The sequence below is a fragment of the Tenrec ecaudatus genome, chromosome 4 (genome assembly GCF_050624435.1).
Source record: "Tenrec ecaudatus isolate mTenEca1 chromosome 4, mTenEca1.hap1, whole genome shotgun sequence".
Classification (NCBI taxonomy): Eukaryota; Metazoa; Chordata; class Mammalia; order Afrosoricida; family Tenrecidae; genus Tenrec; species Tenrec ecaudatus.
In genome coordinates this window covers 202,793,932-202,820,676 of record NC_134533.1, presented here as the reverse complement: position 1 = coordinate 202,820,676, position 26,745 = coordinate 202,793,932, and the positions used below count along the sequence as shown (strand labels likewise).

At 43.9% G+C, this 26,745-nt stretch overlaps 1 protein-coding gene and 1 pseudogene across 3 annotated transcripts in view; one reads left to right on the top strand and one right to left on the bottom strand.

The window, feature by feature from the left end:
• The window catches only part of RBM6 (RNA binding motif protein 6), a 100,795-nt gene extending 92,868 nt beyond the window's left edge, over positions 1-7,927 (bottom strand). For 2 of the 3 annotated variants that reach the window (XM_075547395.1, XM_075547399.1), the window contains exon 1: positions 7,791-7,927. The gene's annotated coding sequence lies outside the window, so the exon portion shown is untranslated. Of the gene's footprint in view, positions 1-7,245; positions 7,480-7,790 lie in introns of those variants that run through there. The other variant, XM_075547396.1, reaches the window with a different exon arrangement.
• Positions 7,928-22,714: 14,787 nt separating this feature from the next.
• Positions 22,715-22,815, top strand: LOC142447536 (U6 spliceosomal RNA; annotated as a pseudogene).
• The last annotated feature ends 3,930 nt before the right edge of the window (positions 22,816-26,745 follow it).

Below are 26,745 nucleotides of genomic sequence, written 5' to 3'. Positions count from 1 at the left end.
GGCAAGATATGACAAAATAACAATCTATAAATTATCAAGGGCTCATGAGGGAGGGGGGAGCGGAGAGGGAGGGATAAAAAAAGAGGACCTGATGCAAAGGGCTTAAGTGGAGAGCAAATTAGGGCAAAGAATGTATGGATGTGCTTTATACAATTGATGTATGCATATGTATGGATTGTGATGAGTTGTATGAGCCCCTAATAAAATGTTTAAAAAAAAACAATTAAGAAAAAAATTTTAAAAAAAAGAGTTAGTCTAAGCATCCCTTGCAGAGGGATAGTGGGGAGGAGATGAGTCACTCAGGGTTCAGTGTAGCAACAATGAATCTCAAAACCTTCCTCTAGTTCCTGAACGCTTCCTCTCCCCAACTGTCATGGTCCCAATTCTACCTTGCAAACCTGGTTAGACCAGAGGATGCACAACGGTAAAGAAGGGAACTGGAAATACGTATTCTAGGACAGATGAACCCCTCAGGACCAGGGGGAGAGTGGCGATACCAGGAGGGAAGGCGGGGTAGAAAGAGGGAGCAGATCACAAGGATCTACATATAACCTCCTCTCTGGGGGATGGGCAACAGAAAGGTAGGTGAAGGGAGACATGGGGCAGTGTAAGACAAGATAAAATAATAATTTATAAATTATTATAAGGGTTCATGAGGGAGGGGGTACAGGGAGGGAGGGGGGGGGGAAAGGAAAATGAGGAGCTGATTCCAGGAACCCAAGCGGATAGCGAATTTTGAGAATGATGAGGGCAACAAATGTTTAAGAGTGCTTTACACAATTGATGTATGTATGGATTGTGATGAGTTGTATGAGCCCCAATAAAATGATTTTTTTTAATTAAAGGAGCTCTGTTCTGGAAGCTTTGTAGAACAGTTAAGTGTTTATATGTACCAGATATTTCTAAAATACAAATTAAAAAAAGGAAATTACATTTCTTTAAAAAAAATGAGTTAGTCTAAGAAACTCACAGAATCAGTTCTACCCTGTCCTATAATATAAGGTCCTTAGGAGTCAGAATCATCTCAAAACAATGAGTTTGTTTTCTGGGTTTATTACTATTTGGTTGTATCATTTATTTCAACTTTTTTTTGGAATTTGGCATGCAATACTGTTATGCATTTTAACTAGTTCAGATAGCTAACTGGTGGAGATTAGAGTTTGATTTGCCAATTAAGTTACATGGCAGATATTATCCATAAATTGATCAAGTTAAGTCTAGCTCCAAAGTTGTGACAAAAATATAACGCTCATACATAATAGGTAATATGCCAGATGATGCATCATTTGCAGTCATTATATAAAGCACATCTGTACATTCTTTGCCCTAATCATTTTTTTTTTACATTTTATTAGGGACTCATACAACTCTTATCACAATCCATACATATACATACGTCAATTGTATAAAGCACATCCATACAGGCTAAAAGCAGACACCAGCTTGTGAGGCAATTAAATTACAAGGAGCAGCTCCTGTGTAAGAGAGGAGGAGGAGCACCAGCGTAGGACCCTATCACCTAGCTGGGTGTAGAAATGTTCAACTGATGGTAGTAAGTGTCACCAATCCCGCTGCCATCTAGTGAAAGCCCACTCATGGCACCTTTATGTAGGGTTTCTGAAACTGAATCTTCACAAAATAAGACAGCCTCATCGTCTTGCTTCAGGAAAGCAACCGCTGGGTTTGAACCACTGACCTTGCAGTCTGCAACCCAACACCTAGACCGCAGTGCCACCAGAGCACCGTAATAAGTGTCACATGGGGAGGGGGACAACGAAGTTGTGGAAGAGATTGTCAAAAAGCAGCAAAAAATGCCTGGAAGGTGAAATTTATTAAATAGGCCTTGAAAAACATGAATACTGGCCCAAATTTCCTAATAGGAGGGCAGTTAAGAAAGGAAAACAGATTAAAGAGTAAAATGTCATTACTATTCAAATTTACTGTTTTATAATGGGGAAATCTCTACACATTATCCTGTACTGAAATCAGACTTTAGTCAATGCCTGCAGATCCAGCAGGTAGAGAACTTGAGGTGGTAAAACAAAAAAAATGGTCCCTGACGTCAATGAGTTAATTGTTAATGGAGGTGGTGATGGACATGGGTAATTAATGGACGCACAGCTGACCCTTCAACAGCCAAGGTTGAAGTGTTCAGGTTTGCTTATATGAGGATCATGTTTAAAGTCATGGGACGATAATCATCTCCACATGAATAATTCCTCTCTAGTAAAACAGTGATTGCTCACAATCCTCGTGTGTTTCTCATTGTGTTTCATGCAATACTGTAAATCCTGAATAATGCCATAGCACTCGTCCAAAGTGTCACCAAGATGCTGGCAGGGCTCCCACACAGCAGAGAAAAGGAACAGCATTATAAGAAGAAGGTGTAGAGCTTGTTACGTACCTTAGATTGCAGTCTGAAGCTGTGGATGCAACATAAACGCATACGGCTAAGAATCATCATTTTTAAAAGTGGGAGGGGGAGATTCATGAACCTTTATGCCAGCAGGCTCAAACACCATGCACCTTTAGTGAAATATCGTTTTATCTAGCATCAAAAATGCAGCTTTTATGTGCATGCACAACATATAATGCCTAACATAAAATCTGTTAACTACTATCAATAAAACTTAAAAACAAAAAATCCTTCCATTAACAAAGGACAGGCTATTACTAGTTGTTTTTAGGGAGTCAAGTTACGCATGGATTTTCAACTGTGTGGGGTCAGTGACCCTAACCTTCACACCGTCTGTGGCCCTCTGTGATAGTAATGGCAACATTCAGTTTTGTTACATATTAAGGTGACCTTGAGCAGAATGGACTCAACAGTAACTAATGAAAGCACATGTAGTAAACACATCAGAAACTGTTCTAAAGTATTGTTTGTACTATGTAAACTTCACAACAACCTATGCAGTAGTTGCATTTCTTAACTTCATTTCACAGATAAAATGAGGTTGAGAAAGATTCGGTGTAAGTAGGTCCCAAGTCACAAAATATTTTAGTTACAACAAGCTATACTTACATTCACCCAGTGTTTTGTTCTTTTTTTTTGGGGGGGGGAGTATATCTTATTGTAAGTAATATGTACTTCACACAATGCTACAGCAGATAATTTGCTATTATGATCAATCTCAGATGTAGTATTTCCACATCCCAGAGACAAATATTGAATTTATAAAGATACTTCAAAAACAGGGTAGGGGTGGAGGGTTGTTTTGGCTTTCAAACTTCAAGAAGTGGGGGAAATAAGTATCAAACCAAAAGCCCAAGGCTGATTCCTGTGAGATACAGGTCGTACATACCTCCTAGGAATCTCCAAGCTTATTCATCCATTCAAAACAGCAGTCATCCCCCCCCCACCCCCCGACACACTCTAGTCCAACGGGGTGGAAAAGTCATTGCTATGGTCACACGGAACTCACAGACCATACTGAAATAAACCATCCTGAGGTAACATCAGAGTCCAGAATCAGGAACTTAGCATATTGTTCCTCCCTCAGGACAGTTCTCACCTGTGCCCTGGACAGGCCTCTGCTCAGGCAAGTGTTAAAAGAAACACTTCCAACTCCACCTAAAAGCAGTTAGCTCTCTCACACCTACTGCGGTCAGCTCACTAGTGGGTCAGAAAGCCCGCCGAGCTGTCTCTAACTGGTTCCTCTGCCAGTGCTTCTCACCATCATCTCTTCTGGTACAGGTCTGCCTCCTGCATCTAAGAGGGTCTCAGCACAGATACTCCCTGTCCTTCTCAGGATCAATGAGGGTCCCCTCTCTCTCTGCCTCTAGGATGGCTTTTAAGCCTAACAGGATGGCAAAACTGACCAAACACCTATTCATAGTGTTCCACCCACACAAGTGTGCTATGCACTTTATTTGCATGATTAACAAACTAACCCACGTGGTAGACCACAAGTCCCTTATTTGCATAGTCCTATCCAATCATTTGGCAAGAATTACAAGACTGTAGTGAGAAACTCATTGCCAGGAGTCAATTGACTCATAATGACCCTCTAAAACAGAGGAGAACTGCCTCTGTGAGTCTCAAAGACTAACTCTACAGGAGTAGATGGAAAGCCTCATCTTTCTCTGACTGAACGGCTGCTGGTTTCAAACTGCTGGCCTTGCACTTAGCAGCCCAACAATCATTTACCATTAGGACCATATAAAATCTGCAAATAAAGCTAATAAAAGGCCATAAAAATGGAAGTGGAGAGGAAATGAGGTCTTTGATTTACACTCAAGTACTCGCTCAACACAAGAACACTTTGTTCTAATAACCCAGCATTCTGTGAGGTTCACCTTCCCGACACAATTGCTAAAGACAAAATGAGTGCATAAGCAAATGTGGTGAAGAAAACTGACGATGCCCGGCTATCAAAAGATATAGCCAGTTATCAAAAGATAAAGCATCTGGGGTCTCAAAGGCTTGAAGATAAACAAGCAGCCATCTAGCTGAGAAGCAACAAAGCCCACATGGAAGAAGCACACCAGCCTGTGTGATCACGAGGTGTCCAAGGGAGTAGGTATGATGCATAAGAAACCCAAACAAAAAAATCATATCGAAGTGAATGGGGCTAAGAGTAGAGTGGAGAATCAAAGCCCAGCTGAAGACAATTGGACAGCCCCTTACGGAAGGGTCACAGGGAGACGAACCAGTCAGGGTGAAGTATAGCACCAAGAAGACACACAACTTTCCTCTAGTTCTTTAATGCTTCCCCCATGCCCCATCTTGACCCCAATTCTACCTCACAAATCCAGCTAGACCAGAGCATGTACACTGGTACAGGTCAAGAGTTGGAAACACAGAGAATTCAGGACAGATAAACCTTCAGGACCAATAATGAGAGATACCAGGAGGAGAAAGGGAGGGTCGGGGGGAAGGAAGGGGGAACCGATCACAATGATTGACATATAACCTCCTCTCAGGGGGAGACAACAAAAAAGTGGGTAAAGGGAGAGAGCAGTCGGTTTAAGACATGGAAAAATTAATAACTTATAAATTATCAAGGGATCATGGGGTGGGTGGGTGGAGTGAGCTGATACCAAAGGCTCAAGTAGAAAAAAAGTTCTAAAAATGATAATGGCAACATTTATGTACAAATGTGCTTGATACAATTGATGTATGGACTGTTATAAAAGCTGTATGAGCCCCCATGGGGGAAAAAACAAACAAACTGACTCATAAAGAGTCGTGGCAATACAACCCTGTGCAAGTTGAGGACCACTTACACTGAATGAGAGAGGCAGAAACTCAAACTCTAACAGATCACAGATCCCCAAGAGAATCTCATGGGGTAACTCTCTCACTGCCATCGACTTGATTCCCACTCAGTGACCCGATCCTATGGGGCAGGAGAGACCGGCCCGGTTCCAGTAACTCTTATCAGAGTAGAAAGCCTTGTCTTTCTCCTGCAGGGCGGCTGGTGGTTTCAAACTGCTGCCCTGTGGTTAGTAGTCCAGCGCGTAACAACCACGCCACCACAACTCCTCACAATGTAACCAAACTCACTACCATGGAGTCAACACCAACTCATAGACCCTATAGGACAGAACTGCCCCTGTGATACTGTTCACTGTTTATGACAGTAGAAAGTCCTGCTTTCTCCTCCCCCCACACAACGCCTGGTGGCTACAAACTGCCAACCTTACCGATAGAAGCATGTGTAACCACTTTGCCACCAGGGCTCCCTCACAGTGTAAATGGAGAGCTATAAAAGGTCTTCAAGGGGAGGGAGGGGGAACAAATGGGGAGCTGATATCAGGGGCTCAAGTGCAAAGAGAATGCTTTGAAAATGAAGATGGCAGCATATGTGCAAATGTGCTTGGCACAATGGATGAACGTATGGATTGTGATAAGAGATGTAAGAGCCCCCAATAAAAGTACTTAATAAAAAAGAAAAGCAGGAAATAAAAGAACAAATTTTTTTAAAAAGAAACAAATTTTAAAGCGGGGGGAAAAAAAGGGTCTTCAAAAGATACTTGTTGGCTAAGCAAATGATATCAATAATGTGTTGTAAGAGCCTAACAGATTGCAAGTACTAAGTACATAGCTAGATATTCCATAAAAGAATACATTTAATTTTTCCACAACTTTCCAGTAGTTTAAATTTAATACTAATGCATCACATGATCAACATCTGATCATATACTTAAATGTGGCGGCCCCCTCACGGTCATCAAGTCAATTCCAACTCCTAGTGGACCACTAAGACCAAAGAGAACTGCCCCAGTGGGTTTCCGGGATTACAAAAGTAGGCTGCCACATTTTTTCCAGAGTGGTTCCAATCTGCAGACTTTTCAGTTAGAGAAACCGAACACTTAGCCAACTAGACAACCAAGCAACTCAAACCAAACCTGCCGCTTTCAAGTTAATTCCAACAAAAAGCAGCCCTATAGGGGAGAGGAGGTTTCTTAGGCTGTAAATCCTCACAGAAGTAAACCGCCTCATTTATCTCCCTCAGAGCAGCTGGTGGGTTTGAACTGCCGACTTCACCAGTAGCCAGTCAGTACTTAACACGATGAAGTTCCTTAAGTATACTGACATAAGAGTGTAACATCCTCGAGCTCCTGGCTCAAAATGGGAAGGTTTAACAAGTGCCACACACACACAAACACAACTTTTTGAAAGGCTACAAGAACTTAGATCCAAAAGCCAGAAAAATAAGCCCAAGATTAGTAAAAAGAGTTCTATAAGAGTGCTACGACTGTCCAGAATGAGAAATCTGGTACCTCTTAATTTTTTTCTTGGGGTGGGTGGGGGTTCTCTCTTCTTTGAGGAACTTAGGTGATAAATACGAAGACAACATTCAGGTCCAACTTCACTGTTTCAATAAATCGGTATCACTAGTAACCTTTGACATCGGCAGCCCTAAGGTCATTCGCCAGCTCTTGATGCCTCCCTGCAGCCCTCACAAGTTTGTTAATACTGACATCATGAAATCATTCACACGTGGCGACTCTTTCTACAGGAAGTTGGAAACTAGCTAACCTAGGGCACAATCCAGTTCAGGTGACCTGGTGCCCCGGAACTCCTTCACTTAGATCTAGCAACTGACCCTCACAAGCCCACTGGTACTATGCAAAAAAAATGCAATTGTTTTAGTTCTTATGCCCTACAGAATGGAGTCCTTCCTTTAAATGATGCATTCCGAGCTGAACCCAGGGCACAGATTAGCAACGCTAAATCGTGAATACAAAGCAACACCGCTTTCCCCTCCCACATTCGCCCAACGGCGCAGAACCCACCAGACCACTCCTCCACCTCCAGGTTCCACAGCTCACAGGCTGCGGCGCGGAGTTCTCGCGCCCCCGTGTCCGGTCTCCCTCTCAAGCGGTCTGTGCCTAATCACTGGTTCAGGTTCTCCCAAAAGCACCAACTGGGGGACGTAAGTCCTGTTTCTCCAGGGGTCCCCGGAGGAAAACAAGAGAGGAGGAGGCCGCCCGCGACGCCGCAGACGCGGAGCACCTAGCCATAACCACGCGCCGCCCCCAACCCCGCAGCTAGACGCCCGGCAGCCAGGCGGTAATTCCAGCGCCCCGCCGAGCCCCGCCCAGGGCCCGTGACCGTTCCGGGGCGTTCCTCCCGCGGCCGCGCCTCCCTCATCACACCGCCGCTCGGGTTTTCCTCTTCCCGAGCGAGGCCGCGACGGCACCGCGACGCCGAAGCCGCGGCTTTGCGAAGGGGTCGCGGCTTCGAGGCCTTGCGGGCCCGAGATGTTAACCGCGACCCAGCCTGCAGGCTCGGCCCCAGTTGGCTCCGACACGCCCTCCCACACGCCCCGGGCCCTTACCGAGGCAGCGTAGCCCCCGGGCCCGCTCCTCCTCTTCAGCCGCCGCCACCGATCCGGGGCCGCGGAGACCGGAACTTCCTCCGCGCCGGGCCGCTGCCTCCACAAAGGCGCTACGCCGCCGCCTCCCGCGCTTGGCCCGCTGGGAAATGGAGTCCTGTGGTCGGGCGGACCGACTCCTATCCCGCCGTGCCTCGCGCGTGTAGGGGTGTGGCTTACCTTTGGAGGAGGGGCGTGAGGGTGTTCTGCTCGCCGCTATCCAGTGGGAAGGCGTGTCGCCCCGATGCGCGGAGCTTGCTGGGGGCTGTGGGTAGCCACTGTCCACTCCCGCAACAAAGCTCTGGTAGGTGTTGAGCGAGGCGCGCTGTCTTTGATAGTTTCGCCTGCTGTGTGACCGCTCCCTGTGGGATGTGTGGAGACAGCCCTGGCTTGCCTCGTTGGAAGCCTGCTTATAGTCCCTTACGGAACTCTGATGGGATCGCGCTTACGCGTTGGGCTGCTTACCCAAAGGTAAGCAAGTTGAAACCACCCGCTGCTCCGCAGGAGATAGTGTTTTCGACGCCCGTAAAGAGTGACAGTTTCGGAAACCCACAGGGGCATTGCAGCCCTGTCCTTAGGGTCGCTGTGAGTCGGCATTGAGTTTTGGCTTGGTAGTCCATTAGCGTGAGAGTTCCGGAGCCTTCTCCTACCTAAACTGTAAGGGGACTAGGCTGCCGCGTATTCCCCAATCCCAAGGAGCTAAACCCAAGGAGAGAAGTAAGAGAGGCACTTGAACTTTAAAAAGTAGAGTAGGAGACCTGTCCTTTTTCTGGTTTTATTTCTTTTTCTAATGGCAAGTTTCCAAATTAAGCGGCCCCAGTTCAAGAATACCAGGTGGCCAGCATTTATGTTAAAAGCTCAGTAAAGCTGGCCAAGAATGACTTCTCTAAGGTCACAGAGAAGCAGGAAGGAAACTGCGCATAGGAGAGCCCCAGCTTTCAGGTTGCACTTCCCTTTCAGTGTCTCCTTCCAGCTTATACAAGGGCCAGCTTCAAGCTCCAGGTGGGTTTTTTTACGCTGGAAAAGCTTGCTAGTCCTACCCACCTGAACTCCCTTATCAGTAAGTCCTCAGGAAAGGTAAACTGATTTTAAGATCTAAATTCAACATCATTGGGTCAGTGAAGTCTACTGCAAGAAAAACTCATAAAGCATTATACCCCATAAAGCAGGGGGCGGGGTTGGGCTGCTTAACCAAGGTCAGCAGTTTGAAACTACCAGCAGTTCAGCAGGAGCAAAATGAGGCTTTCTAGCCTCATAAAGATTTACAATCTTATAAACCCACAAGGGCAGTTCTACCCAGTCCTATAGGGCCGCTATGCGTTGGCATGGAATCCATTGCAGTGAGTTTGGATTTTGGTTTTGGTCCCACTCTGTAGGTACCTTATAGTAAACTTTGTTGTCCTAACAGTGGTGGCAATGGGAGGGATTATTGGAGACAGAAAATAACCTAAACAAAATATAAAAGCTATGTAGTGATAAGTGCTACAGAGAAAAATAAGGTTGGCAAGTAAGGGAGATGAGTTCTGGGACAAGTTGTAATTCTGCATGACAAGGGAAGGCCTGAAAGAGAAGGAAATCATGGAATAAAGACGAAGAAGAAGGAAGAATGGCGCTGTAATATCTAGGTGGGGAGAGAACAGAATGGATAAAGACAATGTGAACATGACTGGAATTTTTGAGCAACCATGAGTCTTGAACAAGGTTAAGGGTCTGAAAGGAGCTGGAATTAACAAGTACCTGAGCTGCTGGGATGAGTTTGGTTTCTAAAAGGAGGAAAGAAAATAGGCTGGTGGTGTCGAAGTCAACCACTTGGCTGCTAACCAAAAATTCTTCAGTTCACACTCTTCTGGCTCTACAAGAGAAAGGTGGAACAGTCAGTTTCCACAAACATTACAGCTTGGCAAGCCCAGGAGGGCAATTCTAAGGGCAGCTATGTCTCATAGGGACTCTATGTCCTATAAACTCACTATCAGAATCAACAACAATGGGTTTGGTTTTTGAATTTAAGCCATTAAAGGGCTCTGCTATTGCAATATCATATTTAGACAACCTTTATGGTTGCCACATAACCACCTCTTGGGTTAGTGTGTCATATATACCATATGGGTTATATGTGTGGGCACAGTGTTTGGGCATGTATGTAAAAATACAATAACCCAACCATAGAAGGATGGTGATTAGACTACCATGACCACAGTGAAAACAGGGGCTGTATTAGACTGGGATGAGAGAAAAAAGGGAGGAATGCAAGAGGAGTGGGTTTTGATGGAAGAGGAGAAGCTTAATTTTTGATGCCTGGAACACAAGTAAGGAGTCCTGGTTACAAGTTGGGCTGCTAACTGCAAGGTCAGCATTTCGAAACCACCAGTAGCTCTATTGTAGAAAGACAGGGCTTTCTACTCCCACAAAGAGTTACAGTCTCAGAAGCTCACAGGGGCAGTTCGCCCTATAGGCTCGCTGTCATTCAATGGAAGGGAATTGGGAGTTTGAGTAGACAAGTAAGATGTGGAATTGGCAACTGGATACATCAGTCTGGGGTTCAAGAGAAAGCGATAGCCAGGCATCTAAAGAAGTGGGCCTAGATGAAGTGACAAGGGAATAAGGGAGTGAGTACAGACAAGAGAGCAAAATTTGAGTCATCAACCTTGAGACTCACCACCAACAAAAGATTCCAAGAAAGAGGAGCAACAATTTTGAACTTTGGGTACTTTGACTTTGCCTTAACTGGTATACTCCACCACTTTGTCTGTCCATTTGTCATACTGCAGAAGCTTGTGTGTTGCTGTGATGCTAGAAGCTTTGTCACTGGTATTTCAAATGCCACCAGGGCCACCCCAATTAACCACTGAAAACCTCACGAAGAGCAGTGCCACGTTGTTGGGCACTGAAAACCTCACGAACAGCAGCAGAACAGAGACAGTGCCAGGTGATGAGCCCCTCGGGTCAGATGGCACTCAAAATACGACTGAGGAAGAGCTGCCTCCTCAAAGGATAGTTGACCATATGACTTAGGTAGAGTACAGCCTACAGGAGTAAAGTCTTCAGAACCTTCATTTGCTTATGGGGCATGACTCAGAATGAGAAGAGACAGCTGAAAACATCTATTAATAATTGAAACATTTAGAAAATGATGGCAATATATGTATAACCATGCTTGATACAATTGATGTAAGGATTGTTATAAGAACCCCCTAATAAAACGATCTTTAAAAATAAATCAATAAACAGTTGGAACATAAAATGCATGAAGTAAAAAATAAATGATTAAAAATGCACAAAGTATGAGTCTTGGAAAATTGGAAGTCATCAAAAATGAAATGGAACACAAAGATTAATATCCTAAAAAAAAGATATCCTAAGCAATAGTGGGCTAAAATGAACTGGTATTGACCATTTTGAATCAGACAGTCATATGGTTTACTTACTGGGAATAACAAATTCAAGGGCAATGGCATTGCATTGATTACCCAGAAAGACATTTCAAGATCTATCTTGAAGTACAATGCTGACTATGCTAGTATTATATCTATCTGCATACAAAGAAATCTACACAGTATAACTATTATTCAAATTTATGCACCAACCGCTATAGCTGGTGATGAAGAAATTAAAGAATCTTACCAACATCTTCAGTTTGCATCTTGATGGCCTGTTTGATCAATTTCATTGACAGTTATTGGGGATTGGAATGCGAAAGTTGGAAACAAAGAGGAAGGAATAGTAGTTAAGAAAATAAGGAATTGATAGAAACAAAGCTGGAGATTGTATGACAGAAGTTGCAAGACCAATGAGATTTCTTCATCTAAATACCTTTTTTCAACAACACAAAAGATGTCTATACACATGGACTTCTCCAGATGGAATCCACAGAGATCAAATCGACTGTCTCTGTGGGAAGACATGATACAGAAGCTAAAATGATGTTGGAGCCCACTGTGAAACAGATCACCAACTGCTCCTATGTAAGTTCAGGTCAAAACTGATGAAAATATATCCCACCTGAATTTCAAGAACATCTCACTAACAGATTTGCCACGTTGAACACTAATAAGACAAGACTTAATGAGCTGTGGGATGACATCAAGAATATACAAAAGGCCATTAAGAGAAAGAAACATAGGAGATCTAAATGGATGTCAGAGGAGACTCTGAAACTCGCTCCTAATTGCAGAGTAGCTGAGGCACATGGAAGAGATGAGGAGGTCACGGAGCTGAACAGAAAATGTCAAAGGGTAACTGGAGAATTTTACTTTTAAAATATTATCATGAAATGCAGAAAGACCTAGAGTTTAACAAACGCAAAATGGAAGAACACATGCAACTTATCTTAAATTCCAAATACTAAAGAAAAAAAATCAAGCCTTGAGTTGTAATTCTAAAAGATTCAATGGGGAAAATATTGAACGATGCAGGAAGCATCAGGATGGAAAGAAGACACAGTCACTTCTACCAAAAAGAACTAGTCAACATTCAACCATTTCAAGAGGCAGCATATGAGCAAGAACCAGTGGTACTGAAGAAAGAAGTCCAAGGCACACTAAAGGCATAAGCTAAAAACAAGGTTCCAGGCATTGATGAGATACCAATTAAAATGTTTCAACAAGCTAATGAAACACTAGAAGCGCCCGCCCATCTATATCAAGAAATTTGGGAGACAGCTACTGCCCAACTGACTGGAAGAGATCCATATTTGTACCCATTCCAAAGAAAGGTGACCCAACAGAAAGCTCAAATTACAGAACAATATCATTAATGTGACATGCACGAAAAAATTTGCTGAACATCATCCACTAACAGTTGCAAGCAGTACATCAAGAAGGAGCTGCCAGGTGTTCAGGCCAGATTTAGAAGAGGACATGGGACAAGGGATACTATTGCTGATGTCAGATGGATCTTAGTTGGAAGCAGAGAAGACCAGAAAGATGTTGACTTGTGTCTTCTTGACCACGCAAAGGCATTCCACCGTGTGGACCGTAACAATGGACAGCTTTGAGGAGAATGGGAATTTCAGAGCACAATTGTGCTTTGGCAGGACATGTACATGAATCAAGAGGTGGTTATGTGAGCAGAACAATGGACTATTGCATGGTTTAGAATCAAGAAAGGTATGCGTCAGGATTGTATCCTCCCACCATACTTGCTCAATCTGTATGCGGAGCAGAGAAACTACATGAAGAACATGTGGCATCAGAACTGAAGGAAAGCGTGTTAACAACCTGTGATATGCAGATGACACGGCTGTGCTCCCTAAAAGTGAGGAGGACTTGAAGCACTTGCTGACGAAGATGAAGGGCTGCAGCCCCAGTATGGATTACAATTTACTGTAAAAAACAAAATCCTCACCAAGCCTGGATGAGTAATTAACATCATGATAAATGGAGAAAAGGTTGAAGTTGTCAAGGATATCATCTTACTTGGATCCACAATTAATGTTTATAGAAGCAGCATCAAGAAATCAAAGGGCCCCTTGCATCATGTCCTTTGGGTGAATCTTCTGCACAAGAACTCCAAATTTAAAGTGTTGGAAAGCAAGGATGTTACTTTGAAGACTAAGGTACGCTTGACCCAAACCATGGTATTTTCCTTGCCTCACAGGCATGTGAAAGTTGGACATTGAATAAGGAAGATCAAAGAAGAGTCCGTGCATTTGAATTATGGTGTTGTAAAAAATATTGAAAGTGCATGTATGGATTGTGGTAAGAGTTGTATGAGTCCCTAATAAAATGTAAAAGAAGAAAAGAGAAAAAAATGATTAGGGCAAAGACTGTACAGATGTGCTTTATACAATTGATGTATGTATATGTATGAACTGTGAAAAGAATTGTATGAGCCCCAATAAATTGTTAAAATAAAAAAATTAAAAAAAAAAAAGAATATTGAAAGTGCAATGAACTGCCAAAAGAACACAAAGCTGTCTCAGAAGAAGTAGAGCTAGATAGCTCCTTAGAGGCAAGGATGGAAAAATCTCATCTCACTGTGGACGCTATTCGGAGAGACCAGCCTCTGGAAGAGGACACTCTGCTTGGTGAAGTGGAGAGGCAGTGGAAAAGAGGGAGACCCTCCACAAGATGGGCTGACACGGAGACTGCATCTGTGGGTTCAAAATATAGCAACGATTGTGAGGATGGTGCACAGCTGCGCAATGTCTCACTCTGTAGTACATGGGTCTCTGTGAGTCCGAACTGACTCGGCACCTAACATCAGCACCAGATAGTCCTGCAGTCTTTACGGAGGCTAATAATATGCTCACTTGGGTAACCATGTGACTCTCCTCTATCACACTATGAAGGAACCCTGGTTAGGCACTTGTGGCCAACCCAAAGCTGGTTGGTTTGGACCTGCCCGTTGCTCTGCAGGAAGAAAAAGATGTGGTGCTCTGTGCCTGTCAAGATGAGAATGTAGGACACCCCCTGGGGACGTTCTACTCTAGGGGTCCCTGTGAGTTAGAATCAACACTCAACAGCATTTAACATCGCACTCTATGCCTGGCTTTGTGCTGGTACCTCATGATCTCATTTAATCTTCACAATGACCAGATGATGATATATCCTTTCTATAGTCAAGGAGTGTGTTAGTCTGAGTTGACTAGAGAAACAAATTCACAGACACTCATATATGTATAAGAGAGTTTTATATAAAAGAGCAATTGTATATTGAGAAAACATCCCAGCCCAGTCCAGATCAAGTCCAATATTAGCCCATATGTCCTATACTAGTCCATAAATCATTCGTTAGAATCACATAGCCATGCAATGATGCTGAATGCAGGAAGATTACAGGCCAGTGGGTGGAAAGTCTTATGGATTCAGTGGCAGTGGAAGCATTTCAGCACTGGCAGGGGTCTCCATGTGGCTCCTCCAGCCCCAGGGCTCTGACTCAAGCAGCATACCTCCATCTGCCTTGTCATCAGGAATGGCTTGCAGGGAGTGTGGGTCTGGCCTCCAGTGAGCTATTTATCTCTACAGCTCCTGCAAATGAGGTCATCAAGCTGTGACCTGATTGACAGGCTAAACTCCACCCCTTCACTCTTAATAGTCTCAAGTTGACACCAGATTATGTAACTACCACAAGGAGTGAGGCATTCAGTGGTAGAATTCTTGTCTAATATGCATGAGGCCCAGGTCCCATAGCCAGCCAATACACCTCGTGTGCAGTAACCACCCATCTGTCACTGGTGGATCAGGGGGTTTTGCTCTGATGCCGAACGGGTTTCATCAGAGCTTCCAGATGAGGATGAAGTTGGATCGTGTTGGACCAATCCCCTTATGCATGGGATCTCCAGCAGTTGGGGGTGGGGGGGGGGTCAATTCGATGGTACCTAGCACCAACAGAGGAAGAGAGAGAGAACTTTATTTTATGGAGTTGAATCACGGAATTTTATGGAATTGAATTATGCAATTGAGGTTTACTAGGCAACAGGCTGGAAATTGTCAGCCTTGTGTCTGAAATGGGCCCACCAGGCAGTGGCTATACATCCCAGAAGGTTATCTCCAGTCTGGACAGAATCAGAATCCCTCCCTTGAGAAAATGCAGTTTGAGAGAAACTGCCTTGAATTGATTGGCTGAGACCCAACCACAGTATGACGATCATCTGCCTTACTTAAGATCATCTGATTTTAAATTTTAATCATATGCGAATGCCTACATAGAAATATCTAGCTAGTTTGACCAAGCTACTAGTCACCCTAGCAGGGGCCAAATTGACACATAAAATTAACCATCAAAAACATGATCAAACAAGAGATTGGAAGAAAGGGACATTCAGATGATACAACATGACAGGTGAATTTTCCAAGCTGCCTTATCAGGTATTGCAAAGTGACAAAGGCAAGAAGGAAAGTCACTTCAGAATTTCCAGGGAAGGCCTGAACGTTTTTTCATTATCTCAGAATGTTCCCCATTAGGTATTTTGTGGTTTGAACAAAAAAAAAAGTGAAACGAGCAGCTGATACCAAGGGCTCAAGCAGAAGGCAAATGTTTTGAGAATGATGATGGCAGCAAATGTACATATGCACTTGACACAATGGATGTATGTATGGATAGTGATAAGAATTGTACAAGCCTCCAATAAAATGATTTTTTTAAAATAATTTAAAATTTTTAAAAAGAAAAAAAGGTGGTGTGGCTGACCTCCTCTCTCGAATCTTCTTACCAAGTAATCAGCAGCCATCCCTCCCGTGGCAATTCCTACGTCTCTACTGGCTTCCATTATTCCTTGCAGTGGCTGCACAGAACTCACAGACAAGACTCACGATGACGGCATCTATTAAAGAAGTAGCAGTATAATTCAGGATCAGAGAAGACTCTGGATATAGCCTTTTGATCAGGACAGCCTCATGTCAGCCAGGCCTCCAGGCAAGCAATCCTTGACCCTGCCTCTGCCCTTCTCTAGCAAGTGTTAGGAAGCTCTTTTAGCTCTGCTAAGTACCCAGAAACACCCCGCTCCATCATAAAGCCTTGGCCAGAACCAGCCAGCTCTATCAGTCTGTGGGTTGATGAACCTCGCTGTGTCATGTGCCCAAAGGTGCTACACTGCCCTAGCCAGTCTCCTGTTCTGTGGGTCTCCTGGTTTTGTTGCCCCCCTTCTTCTCATGGTCTCCTTGCAGGGGCTGCATTTTTTAAAGACATGACTCACTCTGGTCTCTTCCTTTTGTAATAGTCATGGGGGCCCTTTCTCCTCTGGGATTGGCTCTTTGAACCCTGGCAGGATGACAAATCTGACCAACCCTTTGTTAGGGTTTGGTATGCTTAATTTGCATAATACCCCCCAAAAGTGTCATGCATGTTATTTGCATGATTAGCAAAATGTCCAATCCCCTTGGTGAGCCATACGCCTTATTTGCATAGGGCCATCTTAACTGATTCACTATGCTGCAATGTTAAAGATACTAGAATGTATGTCATTGAAGAATTTAACCACATTTACACAAGCAAGAGAGCCATGGGGCTGGGACTAGATATAGGGCTTATTCATTTTATTTACTAATCATTTTATTGGGGGCTCTTACAGCTCTTACCACAATCCATACATCCATGTGTCAGGCACATTTGTACATCTGTTGTTATCATCCATTTCAAAATATTTTCTTTTTACTTGAGCCCTAAGTATCAGCTCAATTTCTTCTTCCTTCCCTCTCCCACCCTCCGTCCCTCACGAACCCTTGGCAATTTATCAATTATTATTTTCATCTTATACCAACTACAGTCTTCCTTCACCCATGTTTCTGTTGTTGGTTCCCCCTTGGGGTGGGGGGCAGTTATACATCAATCATTGTCATTGGTCCCCACTTTCTCCTCCTACCATCCCCCTACCTTCATGGTATCACCACTCCCAATACAGTGCCTGAGGATTATCTGTCCTTGGATGCCCTGTGTGAGGAGCTCTTTCTCTACCAGTGTGCATGCTCTGGTCTAGCTGGATTTGTGAGGTAGAACTGGGGTCCCGATAGTTGGGGAAGGAAGCATAAAGAACTAGAGGAATGTTGTGTGTTCCATGGGTGCTACACTGCACCCTAGCTGGCTCGTCTTTTCCTTGTGACCCTTCTGTGAGAGGATGTACAATTGTCTATTGCGGGCCTTGGGCCTCTACCCTGCTCCCCACCCCCAGCTTATTCCTTTTAAACACAATTTACTCCCCACAGTGCCTCAGGTTCTGAAGTCCCCACTACAGCTACAGGGAGGAAAAACTCTGGGGAAGACCAGAAGGTCCCACTGCTGCTATGGCGGAGATGGAGATGACTTCCTGGGTCCATGAAAACAGACCAAGCCCAGACAAAGCAGGAAGCCTGGAGACCCATCAGAAGTGCAGGATGCTGTTTGTGGCAAAGTTCAGGCTCTAAGAAGCATCATTCAGGACAAGTGAGTTGTCCCGGGACTGTGACCGCTGCCTTTGATAACAAATACTGTGACTCCATTTACTGTTCTTCCAAAAACACAAGATCTGTTTCTTGATAATTCCACTAGGGAAAAAATGCTCTGTGGAAAAGAATTGCACCAATACTGAAATATAAGTCAATGGTAGATGAAAATGGAGTTTTACATAATCACCTTAAGTAAATAATCCTAATAATTAGCCTCATTGGTTTGTTAGGTGAGAATGTCCTGGTTACAAGTGTTAGCCAGAAGCCTAAATGGCTTATGGGACATTCGCTTAGTTAAGTAGATGAGCTCTTTTAGGGTAACAGTGATGCTGACTAGTGGAGCTGAGTGAGCCTGGCAGAAACTCACATGAAGCCTGCCCAGAAGAATGGTGAGGTATGTTAAAGAACTTCGAGTTTGTCTTCCTTGGTGATCAATGCCATAAACTATAGCCTGGAATTTCGGTACCAGACATAGTATGAGATCTTGGTTTGTTCTGGCAGGATGAACAAGACCCAAACTAGATAAAGGATATGTGCTCTAAGGCAGGATAGCCTGGACTCCTGCGTTAAAACCAAGCTCACTGCCATCAAGTCGATGCCAACTCCCAGCAGTCCCATAGCACAGCATAGAATGGCCCTGGTGAGCTTCTGCGCTGTGACTTTTATGGGAGTAGAAAGCACATCTTTCTCCCTCGGAGTGGCTAGGGGTTTCAAACTGCTGACCTTGAGGATTGCAGCCCAATATGTAACCACTGTGCAACAGAGCTCCTTCTGTCATCCATACACATAGCCTTCTGCAAACCGGATGTTCACACTTTAAGCTCTGGTACCATTCCCTCTTTGAGATTTGGTTTAATTATTTACAATCCTCGGCTCATAGAGGCTAGTGTGCTTCTTCCAGGCGGACTTAGCTGACACCTCACCTAGATTGCTGCTTGTTGGAAGATAAGCCTTTAAGGCCCCAGGAGCTATTCTTTCTGACAGTCGGGCACCGTCTGGTTTCTTAACAACACTTCGTGTCCACATCTGTAGTGAGCTCTTCATAAGGGTGAGCATCAAGCAGGGCTATGCCATAAGAACTAATTGCTATTAGTTTGATCCTATTTTTGCCTCTTTAAATTGTTCCCCCAAAATCAGGACTCTTACAGGGAATCCAGGGCAGATAAGCCCCCTTAGGACCAATAATGAGAGTAGCGCTATCGGGAGGGGAAGGGGAAGGTCAGGGGAGAAAGGGGAAACTGATCACAATGATCTACATGTAACTCCCTCCCAGGGGGATGGACAACAGAAAAGTAGGTATAGTGAGACATCAGTCAGTGTAAGACTCACAAAAATAATGACAAATTTATAAATTATCAAGGGTTCATGAGGGAGGAAGGCTAGAAGAGGGAGGGGGGGATGAGGAGCTGATACCAAAGACTCAGGTGGAAAGAAAATGTTTTGAAAATGATGATGGCATCAGGGGGAAAAAATCTTACCATAGTGAATGAAGAGGGAAGTGCAGAGTGGAGACCCAAAGCCCATTTGTTGGCCACTGGAGATCCCCTCACAGAGGGGTCTAGGGGAGGAGATGAGTCAGTCAGGGTGCGATGTAGCACCAATGAAGAATACAGCTTTCCTCCAGCTCCTAAATGCTTCCTCCCCGCCCATTACCATGATCCGAATTCTACCTTGCAAGTCTGGATAGAGCAAAGGATGTACACTGGTGCAGATAGGAGCTGGAGGCACAGGGAATCCAGGGTAGATGATACCTTCAGGACCAGGGGTGTGAGGGGCGATACTGGGAGGGTAGAGGGTGAGTGGGCTGTTAAGAGGAAACCGATTACAAGGATGTACATGTGACCTCCTCCCTGGGGGACAGACAACAGAAAAGGGGGTGAAGGGAGACATAGGACAGGGCAAGATATGACAAAATAATCTATAGATTATCAAGGGCTCATGAGGGAGGGGGGAGTGGGGAGGGAGGGAAAAAAGAGGACCTGATGCAAAGGGCTTAAGTGGAGAGCAAATGCTTTGAAAATGATTAGGGCAAAGAATGTACAGATGTGCTTTACACAATTGATGTATGTATATGTATGGAATGTGATAAGAGTTGTATGAGCCCCTAATAAAATGTTTTTTAAAAAAGAAAATGATGATGGCAACAAATGTACAAATGTGCTTCACACAATGGATGGATGGATGGATGGATGGATGGATGGATGGATGGATGGATGGATTGTGATAAGAGCTGTATGAGCCCCCAGTAAAATGATTTTTTTAAAAATCAGGACTCTGGGGAAAACTTTATGTTTTGTTGCTGTTGTTATTGCTCTGGTTTAGGAAGTTACAAACATCTGTAGCAAGAGGTCTTTGTTCTGGCTGCGTGTTAGATAACCGCAAGCTTTAAACAATCAAACTAATAATGCCTATGCTTCAACTTAGTCCCATTCAGTAAAACTCTACAGGGGTAGTGTCCAGGCACGAGTGTTGTTTTTATTTGTTTGTTTGATTTTTAATCATTTTATTGGGGGCTTGTACAATTCTTATCACAATACATACATACATCCATTGTGTCAAGAACATATGTACATTTGTTGCCATCTTCATTCTCAAAACATTTGCCTTCTATTTGAGCCCTTATTATCTGCTGCTCATTTTCCCCTCCCTCTCCCCTTCCCCCTACCTCATGAACCCTTCATCATTCATAAATTATTATTATTTTGTCATATATTACACTGTCTGACGTCTCCCCCCACCTTCTTCTCTGCTGTCCCTTCCCCAGGGAGGAGGGATTCTTGTAACTGGTTCCCACTTTCTACCCCACATTCTCCACCCTCCAGGCATCACCACTGTCACCACTAGTCCCGAAGGAGTCATCTGTCCTGGATTCCTTGTGCCTATGTACATCCTCTGGTCTAGCCATATTTGTAAGGTAGAATTGGGATCATGATAGTGGGGGTGCTAGTGTTGTTCTGGAAAAAGTTCCCCAGGTTGTTCGGTAAAGATACATTCCAAAGAATTGCTACAGTTCTACTATTAATTATGGTGATAACTGCACCACTTTTTTACTGTATCAAAACCATTTACTTGTATGATATGTCAATTATAGGTCAATACAACTGCTTTAATTTTTTTTAAGTGGAGGGTGGGATGGGAAGTTGGAACCAATTACAAGGATCTACATATAACCTCCTCCCTGGGGGACAGACAACAGAAAAGTGGGTGAAGGGAGACATCGGACAGTGTAAGATATGACAAAATGATTTATAAATCATCAAGAGTTCATGAGGGAGCGGGGAGGGAGGGGGAAAATGAGGAGCTGATGCCAGGGGCTTAAGTGGAGAGCAAATGTTTTGAGAATGATGAAGGCACAGAATGTACAGATGTGCTTTACACAATTGATGTATGTATGGATTGTGATAAGAGTTGTATGAACCCCTAATAAAATTATTTTTTAATTTAAATATTACTACAATAGAGAGATTTATTAAACAAAAATACCAAAATGTGAAGCTATTGTTTCTTGATATATCTCACACTGATGATGAAGGTTGTCTGTCACCTTAGCTGGACCGTGATACTCTGGTTTGACCAGAACCAGAACAAACCCACTGCCCTGGAGTCAATGCCGACTGATGCCCTTGTGCGTTTCTGAAACTATAACTCTTTACATGAGCAGAAAGCTGTGCCATTCTCCCCTGGAGCAGCTAGTGGCTTCAAACTGCTGGCCTTGCAGTTAGCAGCCCGACTCCTTATCACTGTGCTACTCAGCTCCTCTGTGATTTGACAGTCACACAATAATGTAATGTGGCAGTTAGGCAGTTATGTGCTCTGAACTGATGTAAGGGGATTACGGTGGGATGCAACACCTTTAATCTGACCACAGTCCTGAGTGGATGTAAAGGGAGTCTGCCTGGAGGGGAAAGGGGCTACCTTAAATATTTCCAGACAGCCATCCCAGGCTCTTTAGCATTTTGTGTGCTCTGGATCCTGCATACAGCTCTCCTCTTCGGAACTTCTGGTTCCTGGATCTTGAGCGAGCACCCTGCCATATTGCCAGCTAACCTTGGGATTTGTTATCCTCTGCAGCCTATGAGCCAGCATTCTACTGTCTTACCAACCAATCTTGGGTTCATCAGCTTTGAGAGGAATGTGTATATATATTGTGTGTATATATATATATGTATGTATACATATGTGTGTGTGTATATATATATGGTATTGCTTCCATAATGTGGCAGTTACATAATCTAGTGTCAATTTGAGAGGATTAGGAATAAAGGGGTGGAATCTAGTCTGTCAATCAAGATATAACCAATGAGGCCTCTGTGTGGGCATGGCCTTCTCCTGAGAATTCTGGGAACTCTTGTATTTCCTCCTTGAAAACTGTACTGACAAGGATGATCCTACGAGACATCCCTGAGGAGAAGCCACATGGGCCTACCCTGATGGAGCCCTGGGTGCTAGAGAAGCCATGTGGAGACCCCTGTCAGCACTGAGATGCTTGAACCACCACTGGATCCACAGGACTTCCCACCCACTGGCCTGTAATCTTCCTGAATTGGCATCATTGCATGTGTTTCATGAGCAAAAGAGAACTTTATAGATTGGTATTGGACACTTGGGCTAATATCTGACTAATGGACTTGATCTGGACTGGACTGGGATGTTTTCTCAATATTCTACTTCTCTTGTATATAAAGGTCTTTCCTATATATATGAGAGTGTCCGTGAATTTGTTTCTCTAGTCTACCTGGACTAACACACCTAGAGAACCCAGAGAAGTGTGTGTGTGTGTGTGTGTGTGTGTGTGTGTGTGTCTGTCTGTCACTGGGTTTGCTTCTCTAGACTTTTGGTACTAAGAGTGTTTCTAGGGGGAAAATATTGTAAAGACTAATTGCTAAAATTGGTTCTCAAATCTAGCTAGTCTCAAAGGCCTGGATCAACTTTTCCCCCAGTAGTCAAGAAGGCACTGCTAGTTCACGGCATAAGGTGGCAATACAATATGTAAAATATCACCATCAATGGATTAAATATGCGTTCTGCGTGCTTCAGCAGCATATATACTAAAACCGGGACAGTACAGAGGAGATTAGTATGGTCTCTGATCAAAGAGGATGCAAATTCGTGAAGTGTTCCATAAAAAAAGATTAATTATTTGTGAAGGGAAAAAGGCTCCAGGTGATTACATATTGGATATTTTTCTACAATTGTGTTAGAATGAGAAGTTGCAATCTGGTTTGCAACTAGACAAAATGGCAAAGCAAAGAGATGAGCTCAGGGCTTCTGAGTCACAGCTCAAGCTCTGTAGAAGAAACCTGTAACTTGTTCTTCATGCTCTGAGGGACAGGCTTGTGTCCCGTAGCAACAGAGCTGGTACTGCAGAAAACCAAGTCCAGAATCTTAGAGTGGCTGAATTATGTGGCCAATTATCCTCAACCTCAAACTGAAAATTAAAGCAAGGGCATTGATTGGGAAGAAATGAAAGCCCGAGACTTGAGATGGGGACAGACGGGCAGATAATGGAGAAGATGGAATCCACCCATGTTCATCACAGCAAGAAGATGCACTTGATCTCATCAATGCTCCTAGGTGAGAGAATGGATAAATGAGCATGGATACATACACATCATGGAATACTATGTATCACTAAAGAAGGATGATGAAATGGAAACATTTCACACAGGCACAGACTTACAGGAAGTGAGGCCCAGCAAAGTTCATCAAACACCAAAAGGACAATTACTGTATGAGCTCACTGTAATCTATTTTCATCAAGCAAACAAAATAGACTCTGACGGCTCCTGGGGTAGGAGGGGAAGGGTGGAAAGAGGAACATAGGGCTTGAGGGGAGACAGGTGTCCACTGTGGTGAAGGGGAAGACAAGCTCCCACAAGGCAGACACGGGGGATAAAAGCTTGGTGAGGGAAACCAAACAGACCAGTGTAAGGTCTCATAAGTTGTTGAAAATGCTGAATGCAAAATGGTGACCTGATGTATAACTCTCCACCTAAGTCACAATTTTAAAAGGACATGTGTGTTAGTCTCAGTACTTTAGAGAAACATGCACAGAAACTCGTTTATGAGAGTTTCATATAAAGGTTAAGTGCACATCAAGAAAATATCACAACCCAGTGCTGCCCAAACCCACAAGTCCACCACTGATATGTCCAACACTAATCCATAAAGTCCTCCTCCATCTCATAAAACAGATGCAATGATGCCGACTGCAGGTGGAAAGCTGAATCAGTGAATGTGTAAGCATCTCAGCACTGGCAGGGGTCTCCACACATGGCTGCTCCAGCAGCCAGGGCTGCATCGGGGTAGGTCCATGTGGCTTCTCCTCAGGGATGTCTTGTAGGAAGTGAACTTTGCCATCTGAAGCAGGGAACTGGCTAAGGCAGCTCCACCCTGACCCAACCATTACAAAGCAATACACCCGAGAACTAGAAAGGCGAGGCTCACCAAGCCATTTATCCCTCCACCCTTCAATTAACTCTACATGTGTTTATTGGCCAGATTGGCACAATAAACTATATCAGACATGATAGCATACCTTCCCCCCACAAAAAAAAAGAATATGAGAACACATTTCTGAAGATGGTCTTTCCATCTTTTAAACCTGGTGGTTTCAGCATTTGGCCTGCTAACCTCAAGGTCAGCAGTACAAACCCTCCAGCTGCTCCTCAGGAGAAAGAGGAATCTGATTACTTCTTTAAAGATTTGGAGTTCCATAATCCCTGGGGAGCAGTTCACTCTTCCTATAAGGGTCTCTATAGGTTGGACTTGACTGATGGCAGCAAGTTTGGTTTGGTTGAAGCATTCCCCCAAAGAATGCTGTGCTCTCTGATTTACACCAGGTCAAAATGGGGTGAACTTTGACAGACTTGAGGGACTCAAAGTGGGTTCCTCTTACATGTTCTTTGGGGTCCGGGACTAGAAAGAAGTCTGAAGGGTGAGATTCCAACTGCAGTATAAAGAGATTCCCTAAAGAAATTCTCATAGGATAGCCTCTGCTACCTGTGGCCTGCTGGATTTTCTAGAGGACCAAACTCAGTGTCATATGTATGAAAAGAGGACCAAACTCAGTGTCAAGAAATAAATGGAGGGGGAGGGAGGGGGGAAAGAGTAGCTGATACCAAGGGCTCAATAGAAAGTACATATTTAGAAAATAATGAATGATGGCAACATATGTACAAATATGCTTGATACAATTAATGAATGTATTGCTATAAAAGCTGTAAGAGCTCCCAATAAAATGATCTTTTAATAAAAAAAATTTTTAAATCCAAAGATAAGCTAAAAAAGAGAAAGAAATGTATTGGGGTGGGAGGGTGGGGGAGGGAAGGAAAAAGAGGTGCTAATAAGAGATCAAAGAAAGAAAAAACTTTGAAAATGATGATGGCAGCCTATGTACAAATGGGTTTGATACAATTGATGTATGGGTTGTTATAAAGAGCCCACAATAAAATGATTCATTAATTTAAAAAAACATTTAAAGAAATAAATGTATTTCAAGGAAGCAGCCCAGCCTAATCCAACCCAAGTCCATGAATCTGGGGGCCCCTCAGGACTCTCACAGCTGCCACTTGATGAAGCAGGAAGACAAAGGGGGAAGCTGAGAAGTCACGGGCTGGTGGGTGCAGAGTCACATTGCTTCCAAGTCTGCAGAAACGTGGTGGCTACCACAGTCAGCCGGCCACACCGACCAATCAAGCTGAAGGATATGGGCAAGCGAGAAACCAGCTCCCCACTAGGTCTCCTATAAATAGGTCAACACCCCTGGGGATATGTCATTAGGCTGTGACCTGATTGATAGGTTGGACTCCCACGTCTATCTTCTCGGTATACCAAGCTGAAAGAAAAACTTAACGGCCACACTACCGTCAGAGTGATGAGATCCATCATAGTGATGGGCACTACCGTCACAGAGTGACCAGACCCTACTTTCCTGGCTTCACCAATGCAGTTTCCAAGTCTCTAAAACTTCTTTGTAAAAGAAAACATTCTACTCATCCTCCTAATCCCAAGTGTGGTCTGATCTGATGTAAAGAGATTAGGGTAATATTCAGCAACCTTGGGGGTGCCTCAGGTTTCCCCTTCGGAATGCCAAAGATGAGTTGCCATCACCTCCCAAGCCGTCCTCTCTGCCCTGATTTTAGCTGACCCAAGAGATTCCCTCAAACCACTGTTTTCATGGGACCTGCACCCTGAGTCATGCAGGTAGACTCAAGAGGCGTCCCTGGTTGTCATTCGTTTCATAAAATCATCTCTTTTTCAGCTTTTATTCGTGGAAAGGACTGATGGAAAGATAAGCTCCTGAGCTAGCTCATCTCCAAATAATGCTTTTGGCATCCATCAAGTCAAAAGCTGGTGAAGGCCAAAACTGGCGGGGCGGAGGGATGTGAAGCCTCCACTGTCCCCGGACATCACGTCAATGGTCTCCAGTCAGGTCTGGGACTTGAGCGCCAAGTTCTTTCTTGCGTTGAAGTTGATGGTCCTCCTTCCTTAAAATCATTGAGCCACCCACACCCACCCCTCACACCGCAAAAATGTTGTTTTATGGGAGACAGTGTTCCCATAAGTTTTTTTGCAAACTTTCGATGGTTTGGTAAGATATCAACTTGAGTTTTGTTAACACTTGGTATGAGCTCTGCCCTCAAAATCATTTTTGCTTATGGCACAACAAAATATCATTTTTATTGAAAGCTACCCAGTGAGACTCGGAGAAGTGTTTTACTGAGCGAGCAGTCATACGCTGACGCTGCAGGCATGCTTAAAGACATTTAGTTTTGAATAAAGGCACACTGGTGTGAACTTTTTAACTTATTCCCGGGCGTCCCGTGTGCTATCATAGTTAAAACTACTACTGCTCTGGAGTATGTTAAAACGTGGCCAAGTTGATGTTTTGGCAAGGATCAGAGTAATGTGGTCGGTGGGTGCCGCTGAGTAGGCTCCGACCCACAGCGGACCCCCAATACATCCTCACAACTGTTCCATTGCGTCAATCCATCTCGTTGAAATCCATCTCGTTGACAGAGGGTTGACACACAAACAATGAAACTTACAGTCTTTCT